Raw genomic sequence first — 14718 nt, 5'->3', positions numbered from 1 at the left:
GAAATGCCATAGTGGTCCCAATAAAAAAGGCCCTGACTATCTAAAGACTATTCGTTTGCTGTAAGTAAAAGATATCAATTCTTCAGGGGAGAAAAAGAAAAGAAAAAAAAAGGAGACCAAGGAATTTTTTTTTTTTTTTTTGATGAGGTACTTTTGGGAATAGTGGGGTTAGTATGATGTGAAGAAAAAAATATATACATATCTATCCAGAAAGTAAAGGGAAAAGAAAAATAAAGGGTAATGTATATTCCCCAGTATAGTATATTTTTAGTGAAAACATGGGTAGATGCAGAGACCTTCTGGCTAAATACAGTCAGTTTTTCAATGTTAATCAGCTTAACAATAACCCACAACCTTCGGACCAACTTACAGTCAGTTTTTCAGCTCCCAAAAGGCCAAACCAAGCCAGTCTATAAAGAGGGGCACAGTTTAGAGACCAAGGCTGTGAAATCAACACAATTTTTTAAAAAGGGAAAAGAAAACCAAATCAGTTCATAGAATTTTTTTGGGGGGGAAAAATCAATGAAATATTTTTAAGACTCAACTTCCTCATATATTTTTGTATCCTTTTAAAGTTTATTTTTCTACTATCATGAAGGCCTTTCAAAAATATTTTATTTACTGAAGATTTCCCTCCAAAAGAACATTTCCTCCAAATCTGTATTTTCAAACTTCTTGTTTGGTTTTGTATATATTGCTAGCATTTTTTTTCCTGAGAGGCCCTTTCTCCATGTTGTATTTTTTTTTTTTTTAATTCAGGGTATTTAAAAATGATTACTAGTTTTTCAGGGATTGTATCATTATGGAGTCATTCAGATTTAAAATTTTTAACTATCTTTATGATTCAGAAAGCCTTCAATCCAATTATTAGGGCGAAGGAGAAACTGACTTTTCCCCTTTTCAATACTGATTTGAGTTTGGAAAAAAAGAAATCTCTTTCAGAGAATCCTGATTTCTATATTTACCAAAATATAATGAGCAAATTTAACAGCAGTGAAGTTTTAAATAAGCTGGACATATCAATTTACAAAATACCTCTTGTGTATAAATTTTGAGTTTATGTATATGTGCCCCTGCAGACTGGCATAGAGAAAAATGTCATTTGATATTTATATTTTGTGTTTAAACCTACCTCAAATAGTCCTCTAAATTCAATTTCCTGGGGTCAGGATTTTTTCCTTTTCCTTTTTCTTTTTCTATTTTCCTTTTTACTTCTTTAATTATCCTACTATATACATATTATTTTCTTTTTGCTCATTTTTAGAAATGTTTTAATGACAAAGTAATAATGATAGTATAGTAACCAGAAGGCTCAAATTATATTACCTATTGCTTTTCTGCTACAGATCTCAAGGTAGCTTCCAAAGAGAAAATGAAATCAGTGCTCTTTCTCTCTTCACAGGATTTAGAAATTTGACAGTTGTCATTTTTTCACATGATTCTGATGCTAAAGCATTCCAGAGAGTGCCTTTTCTATATCATGATTGGGATTTCCCCATATTCAAGGTTAGAGATTAACATTTAGTTTAAAGATGTCTGGTTTGGGAGTCAGGCACTGATAACTGCACAGATCCATGTCAGTCTTTTTAAGCAGACAAAAGGGTGCTAGGTTTATTTCAGATGTGAGAGTAACCTACTTTTGAAAAAAAACACATTACCCTATGTCAAAAATAATGTCAATATTTAGCTTATTTATGTGATAGACACCACTTTAAATTTTAAGTGAAACTCAGAAGAATTCATATCTTTCAGTATCCTACTCAGCCAGCATGTCTATGTTTTAACATTAGGATACCTTCAGATACATATGGTTAACTTCTATCTTCTAGGTGAGAAGAGTGCGTATGTGCATGTGTGTACAAATGATAACCTTAATGAAATTACCAACATGTGGCCGGATGTCCAGTATGCAATTTCAGGGTTTTGATGACTTCACTCAGCTAAGGTGTTAGAATAAACTCCCTGTGTCTCTCTTTACCCTGCCCCCTCTCCCTTTCTAGCTGGTGTCATATTTCTCCCTCATCCTTTCAGGATCTTTTAGGATCACAGCCCCCCTTCCCTACTTTCAGTAAATATATATTAGCTGCCACGTACATAGGACATCAAAGTTAGAATTCTGACTACCCTGAAGAGAAAGGAGAATTCACAGGCATCAACCTCCCTTTCTAAATAGCCTAAAAACTTCCATTTAATATAAGATAGCTCTCTATTACCTTCCCCACCCCAATAAAGCTGCATATTAGCATGCACAGATAGAATGAAAAAATTTGTGTATATGGACATCTACCTTAATCGCCTCATGTTTCATATTCTCTTTTCTATGGCACACATAATATATTTAAATGCAACAGGTTGGTGGGCATGATGTAAGGTATGAGAAACAATTGGTGAAATCTTGAAAAAAATATAATTTAGAGCAATTTTGTAACCTGGGTTTTCATATTTTTTTTGGATATATGATTTTTTGAATTTTAATAATTCCTGGAGATTTCCATAAACTCCATTTCATTATTCTCTAATATGACTCCTGAAGCAACTGTCAGAACCTACTACTTTTTAACTTATTTAAGGTTCTGCTACATTGAAAACAACACAACAGAAATATTTTTGCCAAAAAAGCAAACAGTAAATAAATAGCAGTTCCTATTTAATGTAATTTATAATCAATTTTTGTAAGTATGACTATTAAAAATAAAACAATCTATTTTGATGTGTTATAATAAGATCTAAAACTTTATCATTCTTGAGCATATACAGAAATAAAAGAGATAAGAAATGAGCCAAGTACTAAAACATAAACTCCTAAAATTTATATGTAAAAAAAAAAGGGGGGGGGGGCTTTCAGTTTAAAATTGTATCTGGAAAGATATTTTGACTAAAAATTATATTTATAACTATGTTATTTTCAAATTAAGAAATGAATTATGAATAGTAGAAGAAAACAGCACATCTCCCAAAAATAACCATATTAATGAAATTACATATCTCTGTAGGAAGTTGTATTTATTTTGTGCCACATAAAAAATTTATATTCATAAATAAAATATCTTAGATATTGAACTTTGGTTAACTGATAATATTTACAGGGATAAATTATCTTTAGTGTTGTAGATTCTACAGAAAACAAACAAAAAAAGAAACAAAATTTTATGTTAAATCTCAGAGTAACTTAGAGGTAATTCACTGAGAAAGAAGATTTTCAGTCATAAAAAAAAATGTATAGTTTATTTTGAAAGGTTCCTCCTTTAAAAAAAAAAAAGATTTCCCTTTGCTCAGAATTCTAAATCATCATGAAAAATAATTTCAAAAATAAAATCTCATCCTAAAAGAAGAAGCTTATATCTGTATTTTTGAAGTATTTGTTTGTTATTTAAAGAGATATCAATTTGTTTTCATGATCGTTTTGTATGGAAATGCAAATACTTCTTATGAAACAGGGTTGTTGTTTTTTGTGTTTTTTTTTCTGGATAAACTTCCTAAAAGGTAACTTTGAGAGGGAAATATCTATGAATTGGAGGTTTTATAAATCTGCAAATACATGAAAATACTAGATTAGTATTACTGACTAAAATGTTTTCTTTTCCTTAACATTTTTATTTTAAGTCTTTGACATATTAATTAGCAAAATTTAACTCTGGAAGCTATCAATACAAAAATTTGTTTTTAAAATTGTGTTATGAATGACAACTTCTGTGCTCCCTTAACCATATACATATATTTTAAAATTGAAAAAGACAGTTAGGCATAAGGAAATTCACTAAGGGGAAACTATAGTCCTCTTTTATGTAAATATTATTTCATTAAATGTGGTGTTAATGCTCAGAAGGGGGAAATCTAAAGGATAAAGTTTGGAGGTTATATCTGATTCATTCTTCCTTTTTAATTAATTTATAAGCTGCCCATTTACTCATTGCCTTTCAATCGGCTGAAAAATAAACGAATTTTCTGGACAATTCACTTTGGTTCATAGAACCCTCACCTCGAGCAAGAAGGTTTTATTCTCTTTTTCTTACCCGCAATCCAGTGCTCTTGCCACAAATTCAAAGGGTAAAGGATCCTTTACTTAAAAAAATAAAATAAAATAAAATAAAATAAAAATGTATTTGCTTTTTTTTTTTTTCTACTAACCTAAGATCTGGCCTTAAAGACAGTTTGAACCTGGGGTTGTGACTCCCTTACAGGGTTAATTTGCTTGTTGAGATATTTAAGGGATCAATGCAGTATACGTAAACAATTACAATTTGAATGACCAGCCCTGAGCAAACTTCCCTCATGTCCTCACTACGTATTTTTTCAGCTCCAGACCAGTTCCCTGACCAATTCACAACATCTGGAAAATTTTGGTATGATCCAGACACTCTGATTTTAGATTCATCTTTGACCTTCTGACTCCTAGTGACTTAACCTTTCTGCTTCCTTGTTCCCGTTTTCAACTCTCCCAACTCATCCAGGGCTATCTCTAGTCCTGGGTCTGTAGGGACCTGTCTTAATAATAACGGTTCATATCAGTTGAGTCCATTCTACATATCTGAAATAGTTTACTGACATATCATTTCATCTTCCCAACAGCCTTATCAAATAGGTCCTTAAATATCCCCATTTTACAGGTGAGGAGACTGATTCAGAGAAAGAATTTGCTTGAGGGTAAGCAGCTGAAAAGAGCAGAACTGAGGAGTAAAACGAGGTCTCTCTGGCTTTCTCAGCCATGAGGTGTTACTGCTTCCTCGAATTATGCTGCTTTTATCCTCCCTTTAAAAAGCTACGAAGAAGAGATAGCAGAGGGCCACTTTATAGACTGCGTTTGACTGTTCCTGAGCTTTCTATTATGTTTTTTTGTTGTTGTTTTAAAGAAAGAGAAGTCACTGAATAGAAGCAATGGGAAGGCTCTGGGTTAAAAAGTCGGCACAGAAGGCGCCAGTTTCAATAAAAAAAATAGATAAAATAAATAAACAAAAACAGAAAAGTATATCTTCCTTTCCCTTTGAAACGTCTTTGAACGTGCTAGACAGGTTTGAGGGTGCAAGTGTGGTCCTGGCCTTTTTTTCCGAGTGCTACCCAGAAGACTTAGAGACCACATCAGAGTCTCCCCATAACCATCCCTGCGATTTGCAGCCAAGACAAAAGAAATGCCTGATAGGACAAGTGAAGTGCATCAAAGAGAGGAGAGAAAGATTGTTGTTTTTTTTTGGAAGGTAGGGAGGGGTAAGAGAAGATGAAAAGATTTATAAGGAATCTGGAAAAACGGAAGAACAAAGATAAAATATGGGTGGGGCAAAAGAAGGTTTACAGTTGTTCATATAGAAACTAACACAATCATTAATAAATAATAATACAAGAATAAACTCTGTCTCACATACAATGTAAACCTACTTTTGCCCCTCCCTGTATATATGAAAAGGAAAGAGAAAATATCATTTATGACAGTAAATAAGTGTTATCTAGTCTTGCCCTTCTATTTTTCCTTTATTCTCTCCTTGGAGGAAGTCACTTAAGCTCTGCAAATTTGGGATATAAGCTGAAAGTAAAAAGTAAATGGCAAGTTTCTTAGGCGAACTGCTTTTCCCCCTAATCAAAAAAAAAAAACTAAAAAAAAAAAAAAAAAAAAGTACAGAGTGATTTGCAAAAACAATTGTGATTAAATTCAACAGATTTTTAAAAGAACTTGAAAGGAAGGAATTGCAGGGAAATGAAACTACAAAGAGATAATCTTTGTGTAGAGATTCATAAAGGAGAGAAAAAGATCTTCCCCTCTTCTCTTCCGATTTGCTCTAGCCCAGTAATCCTGGGTACTGGCAGACTATGGAGCAAATAGACAGATGCTTCCAGAAAAGATTATCTTTTATCTGTCACTCAGGGAATAACTCTGGCCTTATGACTGTAGATCCTGTGACCAAACCTTGTATAAACCTTGCTATATGTGTCAAGCAGGAAAAAAACACACACTAATAATAATAATAATAATAATAATAATAATAATAATATATGACAATAACTAACGTTTATGAGCACTGATGAGGTACAAAGCACTTTCTATGTATAATCTCACTTAATCCTCACCTGAGCCTTATGGTTGCTGTCATGATTCCCATTTTACAGATGAGGAAATTGAGAAAACAAAAAAGAACCAGTCGTATTTAGATGGATTTTTCTATACTTTCGTTTCAGCAGCAGCAATCTGCTGCTTTCTTACTTAAGTAGAATGACACACGCTTCACTCTGTCCTCCCACAATCTGCTACAAAATCTTTGCAAATTCAGATCCTCATCCGGGCCTTTCACTTCCAGGGTAATCCCCCAGTTACGGTTTCCACTGGCTGTGCACCCTGGGAGTGTGGAATAAGAGCATCTAGCTCCCCCTGCAAATAAAGTTTACATCAGTGTTGGTCTGTGCTGTAGTCAGTAAATGCCCTTTGCCCTGGCAGAGGCCTTTCTCATTGCCAGGAGGAACTCTGAGAGCCCTGCAGGAAAGGAAGAGCCTCTGAAAGGCTGGGAACTAGGAAGAAACCTTTGCACAGGGACCTCTCTGGATCCATTTCGGGCCTTAAAGACTTCCAATTTCTCCTTCACTCACTTGCCTGCCATAGCCCCCTGCTGTGCTACATAGAAGCAGTCTACTATTCTAACAGGGCCAACCCAACTGGACCAGTCAACCAAACTAACAATCCAACCAACACTCCGTTCCTTTCCTTCTCAAGGAACCCCCATCCCATCTAGCTTCGACTTCCTCTGGACTTGGCCCAGAGGAAGAACCGGGCTGGCTTCTCATCTGCGACTTCCTCTGGACTTGGCCCAGAGGAAGAACCGGGCTGGCTTAGACACTGAAGCTTCTCATCTGCTTCTGTCCCTCAGCTCGAGGCCCACTTGCCTTTCAGTTACTCATTTTCTTTTTAACTTTTATTCTAGCCATTTGCTATGTCTGGACTAAGTTTTAAGTATTTGGCCTCCAAAAATGATTCGGGGAGGGGGGGCAAAATGCTTGATGAAAATGCAACAGAATGCTACTAGGGGAAGAAAAAAAAAAAAAAAAGGAACAGCTAGAAATCAAGACTTGAAGATGCAACCTAAGTTTCAAACTTTCATATTGTAAAATGTAGGCCTTAGAGATTAATTAGATGGGAAAATGTTAATTTGGGATTCATGGAGCCTAAGGAAGTCATGAACTCCCTGAAACTGTATGTAAAATATCTGTGGGTTCTCCCTTCCTTCCTTCCTTCCTTCCTTCCTTCCTTCCTTCCTTCCTTCCTTCCTTCCTTCCTTCTTTCCTTCCTTCCTTCCTTCCTTCTTTCCTTCCTTCCTTCCTTCCTTCCTTCCTTCCTTCCTTCCTTCCTTCCTCCTTCCTTCCTTCCTTTTGCTTTTCGGGGGAGAAGGTCCATAGTTTCATTAGGCTGTCAAAGGGAGGTAAATTTATTTATATCTCCAATGCCTAAAATAAGGCCAGATATATATAGTAGGGACTCAATAAACATTAAAAAAAATTCAACACTTGTTGAATAAATGGATGGTTGAAAGGTCTGAGCTCTAATGCATTTAATTTTGTAGATGGAGAAACTGAGTCCTAGAAAAGATATAACTGCTTCTTCAAGGTCATGAGCCTAAGTAGTCAGGACCGGTAGGTTAGTTGTTTTAACGCTTTCCAATGCTAGCTGGTGTTTTCTGGTTTTTTTGTTGTTGTTTTTGTTTTTTGGTGTGTTTTTTTTGTTTTTGTTTTTTTTTTTTTGCCTTTTAACTTAATCATATCTTTCACTCCATTTCATTTTTTTCCTCCCAATCCATTACTTTTTAAGCAGACAAATGCATCTTATTTCCTAGATAGAAGTTGCCAGCTAGTGCATATCCCAAAAGGGAGGTGGGGAGTGCACAGCAGGAGGGTCTATGGAAAAGGCCAGCAGAATAATTTGTTTGTGATAGCACACACAGCATGGCTGCCATTCCTATGTGCGGAGGACTTGATTAACATGGTACCGAAACGGCTGTGACTGATGGAAATATGTGAAGCTAACGTAAGTGAAGTTGGGTCTAGGGGGTGGCAGTAAATCTTAAGCTTAAAAATTGGCCAGCCCGAGCAGCTTTCCTATGAGCAGGCCTGCTTGGTTGAAAGCCCCTTTTGAGGGCCTTCCTTGCTTGTGAAGCAATTAGGAAATCCTGGAGAATTCAAAGCAGGCCTTCCTACTCTCCAAACAGTTCACAACCAAACCCAGCAGACAAGGGAGGGGGGACGCAAACTGCCACCCAGAGGAGAGGAAGAGGGAGAGGGAGAGGACCTAGTCCTCACGGAGCTGCTCCTAAGGAGAGATTTTGAAAGAGACCAAGAGACACAGGCTGTGACACAGCAAATTTCTTGTGCTAACAACTCCCTCGGCAAACTGAGGCCAACAGGAAGACTCTGAGGGCTAGAACGCGTCAGAGGCAAGGGAGGTCAGCTCTCCTTAACCTAGTGACACCCCCAGAATGCTAATTACTTGCAGAAGATCTTTCCAGTAAACTCTTCTTTGACCGCCCCCCCCCCCCCCCAATGTAAATGCAGTCATTTTGGAAGGGAATCTGTCACAATGCTCTGGGTTGTGCTTATGGGCTCTCTGTATTGTATTATCTGGTAGTGGTAGGAAACATTTAGTGAGGAAGAAAGAATCCAGAGGGGACAATAAACAACCTGAGTCTGAGTGAGGCCCAGCTGTGTGACCTGGATGGAATCACTTAACGTCTCTGTTTTTTGATTTGTAAAACAAAGGTTTCGGTTTATATAGCCTCAAACAGCACTTTTCAGCTTTGGCATACTACATATTATATCTAAGTTTGAGGTTTGACCCTGTGACAGATTTTTCAAACAAGATCAGAAGAGGTTACCCTTCAGCCAGAACAAAACAAAACAAAACACAAAAGACCTCAACCTCCCCCCCCCCCATATTATTTTCTTAGATTTCTCTTGCAATTGAGATAGCAATTAAAGGGGAGAGGGATGTTCATTTATTGGAATGAACAGCAACCCTATTGCTTTAAGATAAATGATGAAAACTTCAGAATCTTATATTCAAAGGGGAAATTTTTAAAAAGAGGGGCTCAGACAATGATTAGAAGACCTTGCCTTCACTTTCTATGGTGGGATTATAGATGATTCCAGCTAATTTATTTATTATTTGGATTCGACTCTCAAAATGTAGACATTTCACAAAATCTAAGTAGCAATCATTCCATTAATAGAGCAAAGGGGTCTCTTTTGTGATGATCTGGAGGTCTTCCGTGCAGCGTGCTTCAGTTCTGCCCTAAGCCTGAAGTTTCCCTAAAGATTGCTAACAGCTTTCTACGTTTTGCTCACAGAACATCCAAGGATTAGCCAGGTAGCTCAGTTTCTCCCTTCCTCATAAATCTAACAACCCTGGGGTTTCAAAATTCTCCGAACTGCATTCCCCAGCAAGAATCAAATAGGACACTGAAGCTCAGAAAGGCAGCTAAACAAAAGCTCTGTAGCAAAGGACTTGTCAGGTTAATAGAAAAAGTAAATGTATTTCGAGTTTAATGTGTTACCCTTCAAAAAAAAAATCCATAACTTAAAACTCCCATCTATCCTATGCTGAACTTCAGTTAAGGAGACGTAACTCAATGATTCAGTTTCCTCAGAGAAACTGAGCTCAGCAAATGACCCAACTCTGCACCTCTCCTGAGTCCCTGAGAGGCCTGAAATGGCCCCAAAGTGGGAGTGGAGAGCAAACTGTGAGCCCCACTGCGTGAGGCCTGCCCCCCTTAATAATGGGGACTGAGGAGCCTCCAAACACAAAGGCCCAGCTCCTGATGGGAATAAGACAAGAAGGGGGGCTGACTCCTGGGGTCCTGTGTCATCTCTGATGGGTGCCTTCCTTGCCAAAGACTAAGCCTGTTGAGGATGGTCCTCAGTGTTGGATCCCTGGCGTCCCTGTGTCTCATCCCCAAGTGAGGAGTGTGTGTGGAGACCCTTGGGCCTGCCTAGGCCAAGGGGCAGCGGGCCGAGGCATCTGCACTCACCTGGGACTCCAGAGCTCACTTGACTGGACCCTCCTGCTCCTGTGACCTCGGAGATCCCCTCCTCCGGTGGCCATCCCTCAAGCAGACCTCGGGGCAACGACGTCAGGACAGGTTTGACCACCTGAAAGGACAAATAGATGGGTAAGGTTACTCTGCTGGCTCAGAGGAGAATGGAGAGATTGGGGGCTGGGTCATTTTGCAGGAAATCAAGGAGAGCCGAGGCTGAAGGGTAGGGGAAGGGCAAACAGGCACACCTGGGCCAAGGGCTACGGGGCAGGGGCGCTGATGCAGGAGGGCCTCTCAGAGGTGCCCACAAAGCCTCCCAGTTTGAGAAGGGTCTGGGACAGAGAAGAGGGTCCTGGTCTGAGACCGCAGCAAGCGTGCCCAGGACCTTTGACGCCATCCCTTCCTTGGTCTCCAGCCCAAGGCCGGTCAGACAGAGGGACTCAGAGCAGCCATAGGTCTTGGAATAAGGACAGAAGGGGAGAAAGGGCACGAAGGCAGGAATGCTGGCTCTAGCTGGGTATGGGAGAAGATCCAGAAGGAAGCAGCACGCAGTAGCCCCCAGCGGGGGCAGCCACTAGAGGGCAGGTGGTGGGGAGGGGGCTCTGTGGTGCCCTCACCCCTTTCTTACTGCAGAGGCAATCCGGTTTTCTAACGCAGGCAAAAACCTCAGCTAGTTGCCTGGCCTGGGAGGACCAAGTTGCCCCAGCAGCTTCCTGGACACTTTCCAATGGGGGTCTGGAGGGTGTGTGTGTGGAGGGGGGAGGGAAGCAGACTGAAGTGGGAAAGGGTCTCCCTTCCCTGTTAGGGCTCTAAGGGTTGGCATCAGGCGCAAATGCTTGGAAGTTTCCATCAGGCCCTTGATTAACTGACAACGTGGCTTTCTTCAAAAGGGGTGCATTAGCAGTTTGGAGGTTCAAAGAGATACCCGCCCCCCCCCTCCCCCGCCTTTGCTGACCTTCCCCAGCAAAGACAACATAGGGACCAAGGGCTTGGTTAGCTCCCACCGGCCCCAGGCTGATGCAACCGCCCTGAGGAGGGAGGCAGAGACGAACAAAAAGCCACAGGTTTTCACTCATCGTGAAGGGAGAAGGGCAGAGGGTCTTTGTCCCACCGGGAGTGAGACACCCCTCCAGGCAAGACCCCTCTCCTCTTTACCCCCGAGCGGGATGGCCAGCGGGCGCCCCAGCCCCGCGTGCGGCCGCCCCAGCTGCTGGGCTGCAGCAGCAGCAGCTTCTGGGAGCAGCAACAGTTGTCTGGCCGCGGCGAAGCCAGGCGAGGCTGGCTCTGGCGTGTGCACGACGCCGGCTGCGGCCCGGAGCTCCTGGGCTCCGCAGCCTGGGCCGCGGACCCAGCCTCCGCGGGGGGCAGTGAGGGGACCCCCGGCCCAGTAGCCCCCCAGCCTCCTTGCGCTGGAGTTGCTCAACCCCTTTCGGTGCAAGTTCACTTCTCTTAAGTCACCTCTCCCTCTCCCAAACCTGGTGGGGAAGGAGGCTTTTGGAGAGAAGAGGGCTTTCTGGCTAGGGAGAGGTGGGGGGGAGTGAGAAGCAAAAGACAAAAGCAGAGCCGGAGGGACCTGGGTGAAGCTATTTTTAATCCTAACGTGGCTCCTGCGCCTCTCCCTCGGCGAAGCCATCGCTCCACAGACGGCCCCACGTGAGAGGCCGGGAGGAAACCCACCCAGGGCTTTTGCTCTCGCTCCCTCTCCTCGGAACGTGGTAGAGACCCTTTTACTCTCTCAGAACCCGCAATCCGGGAGGAGAAATCTCCTTTATCTGCGGAGAGGGGCTCGGATTTAAGCCTGGAGCTTGGAGTCCTCATCTCAGGTGCTTTCTCGGAGGCTGAGCTGCAAAGGCTGACTCTGTCCAGCAGTCCCCGCGTCCCTGTCCCTTTCTCCACTCGGCAGAGTGGGTTGCCTGGGTGCCCAGCTACCCGGGAGCAGAAGGAGGGTGGTGGTGGTGGTTGGGGTTCGGGGGATCCAGGCCCTCCCCCAAAAAAACCGAGTAGCCTTGCAGCCCTCGGATCTTGGACTCTCGTATCCCTAGACGCATCCTCTACCCTGGATCATCCCTGTGGATGCCTGCGTGTGTCTGTGTGTCCTTCTGGTCCAGTCCCTGAGGACGTCTGGCCGTTCCTGAGGCGAAGGGCATGGGCTTAGCAGATCATGGCTGGCGAAGGCCTGATTGCACCACTTGTAACCCAGGTGGTCACGACTGCAGGGAGTGGAGGAGGAGGAGGGGGACCCCAGACGGTCCCCACTCCTGCAGTTCTGCCTCCCTCCCCAGGACGGGGTTCCTCAGGAGGCCAGGTCAGGGCTGCTGCTGCTTCTCTGGGCTGCAGAGTCGGGTACAACCTCATCTCTAAAAGCTCCTTGTGTGTGTTGGGGTGGGGGGGAGAGCAGGGGTTTTTTGTTTTTGTTTTTTTACTGTTTACCCCCTTGGGGGCTACTTGGTTCTGAAAAAGACACGATGGGGCGTGGGGGGAAACCCGATGCTGCAAAACGCCCTAGATTAGGGTTGGAAGCAGGTGCCCCGGGGAAAAAAGGAACTCCAGGGGATCGGGCGATGCCCGGGTTTCCCCTCTTTTCGGAGGAGCCACCAATTCCCCTCGGCTCGCCTCACCTTGGGGTCCCCGCGCTAGGACGGAGGATGCCCGAGGCCTCCGGCCCCTCCCTCCAGGGCTCCCCCACCCCCACAGTGCGGCTGGAGCTATAGGGTCCAACGTGACCAGAAAAATGTCCTTAACTGATGCATCTTCCAGGTGCGGACTTGGCTCCGAGACCCGTGGATGGGGTTATTTGGGGTGTTGGGCGGGGGGTGTGGGGGGGAAGACACAACTTCTGCAAACTTTTATTGTATTTTGGCTTCTTCCTACTTCTCCGAACACACACACACCCGCACACAGCCCGCTCCCATGTCCCCCTGTGATACAAAGTCCGCTAAAAAGTTGGGGGGGCGGGGGAGACCCGCACGAAGGACAGACGGGTGACCAGAGCCTCGGCGGGCGGGCCAGCGCTGGAAGGATGGATCCTTCCCTAGAAAACGGGGGATCGGGCTGGGGAAGGCTCCGGCCGCGCCGCCACCGCTTCGGGAAGGGGTGTATGAGCTTCGGCGGTGGCCGCTTGCAGTCTTCTCTCGACGAGTGCGCCCCCCGCGAATGCTTTTTGGGGTAAGGGCTTCCGGCTATTGAGTTATGTACAGCAAGCCCAGACCGCAAAAAGATTCGCGAAGGGCAGAGTCTGCCGGCTTCTTCGGGCCGCCGCCGCCGCCGCCTTGAGTCCAGGATGCCGCCTCCGAAGCCCAGCGCCGCCGAGCAGCCCGGGTCTCCCCGGCGCGGCTCAGCCTGCCCGCCCCGCGCCGCCCTCCGCCTTCTCCGCCCGCCCCGCTCCGCGCCCCCGACCCATCCCTGCCTTTCTCCGCACCGTCCGCGGCCCCCGACTCAGCCCGCACGGCCTCGAGCGAGGGGTGCGGAGAGCCAGGAGCGCCGAGGGGGGACCAGGGATCCCGCCGCCCAGCCTCCACCCCTCGCCCGCAGCTCTAACGCTCCAGTCTCCCCGCCTATCTGTCTGTCTGTCTGTCCTATCGCCCCCGTTCCCCTAGCCGGGGCTCCGCCGGCCCCGCTGCAAGGTCGCGGATCTCTAAAACAGGGAAGAGTTCGGATTCCCCCTGAAGCCCCTCTCGTCCCTCCTAGTCCCCCAGCCGAGGCTCCAGCCGTGACTACAGGCGCTGCGTAAAGAGAAAAACTCCCCCAGAGCACTAAATAAATACAGGCCAGGCTGCCCGCCCATTGGTGCGGACTAAAATCGTCACCCACCAATCAGGAGAGAGCTCACATTTTCTTCCTCCTCCCCCTCCTTCCCCCCCCCCCCCCATCAGGGGGAGGGAGAAAAAAATATTTCCATTTCTAATTATTCAACAAAACCCAGATGGGGGCACGTTAAAATATTGTTGTTGCAAAAAATATATAAGCCGACCATGGACACCCCCCCCCCCATTCCAGCCCAGGTGAGTGGAGGCGCGCGAGATATTGGGCAAACGGGGTTCAAGAGAGCGACCTCTCCCCAAAGGTACCCAAGCCAGAAGATGCAGACAGAAAATGACAGGCAAAGATGAATAAATATGAAATAAACTCAAAGCTCACCGTCGTCAGCCTATTTCTATAAAAATGGCAATCTCCCCCCTCCCCTCCTTCTTAATGCTCAGTAGGAAAGGTGGAGATCCTCCCTTCTCACCCTCCCCAAACCCGTCTAGATATGGGTGTCTAACAGACCACTCGCCTCAGGTGCCCTTTCCTTGCTGCAGCCCCTCCCCCCGCTCCGTGCCCATTCTGCAGAAGATTGGAGGAACAACAAGTCCCGAGCCCCTCACAGACCTCCGCCTCCTACAGACGCGAGAATCCAGCATCTGCAGGGGTTAGGGGGTGGGGGTGGAGAGAGACTACCCTGGAAGGACCGAGAAGATCTCTTTCCCATGTTCACCCTCCTTCCCTCGCCCTTCTCTCCCACTAGGCACCCTCCGGCATCCCCAAAACCCAGACTTGGAGAGAGGGTGCCTTCCTACTTTCCCAAGGCAGCGCCACCCACCCTCCCAAAGCCTTTCTCGCCCCGCCCCCCTTCCCCCCTACAGTGTCGGAGAACGTGTGACCGCCTCCCTCCCCAGCGGGAGTCACCCGGTAGGGAAAAACACAGCCAAGGTAGGATGCTGCAAAATTGCCATAACTT

At 44.8% G+C, this 14718-nt stretch overlaps 1 long non-coding RNA gene across 1 annotated transcript in view; it reads right to left on the bottom strand.

Annotated features, from left to right (window-relative positions):
* LOC118713581 overlaps window positions 1-14718 on the bottom strand; it is a 59732-nt gene that overhangs the window by 23856 nt on the left and 21158 nt on the right. The window contains exon 3 of the long non-coding RNA XR_006740868.1: window positions 9996-10116. This is a non-coding gene — a long non-coding RNA (uncharacterized LOC118713581). The remainder of the gene's footprint in view (window positions 1-9995; window positions 10117-14718) is intronic.

Source organism: Pipistrellus kuhlii, unplaced genomic scaffold, assembly GCF_014108245.1.
Source record: "Pipistrellus kuhlii isolate mPipKuh1 unplaced genomic scaffold, mPipKuh1.p scaffold_m20_p_9, whole genome shotgun sequence".
NCBI classification, from domain to species: domain Eukaryota; kingdom Metazoa; phylum Chordata; class Mammalia; order Chiroptera; family Vespertilionidae; genus Pipistrellus; species Pipistrellus kuhlii.
The sequence above is the reverse complement of the archived record's forward strand: the minus strand, read 5'-3'. Positions and strand labels throughout refer to the sequence as shown.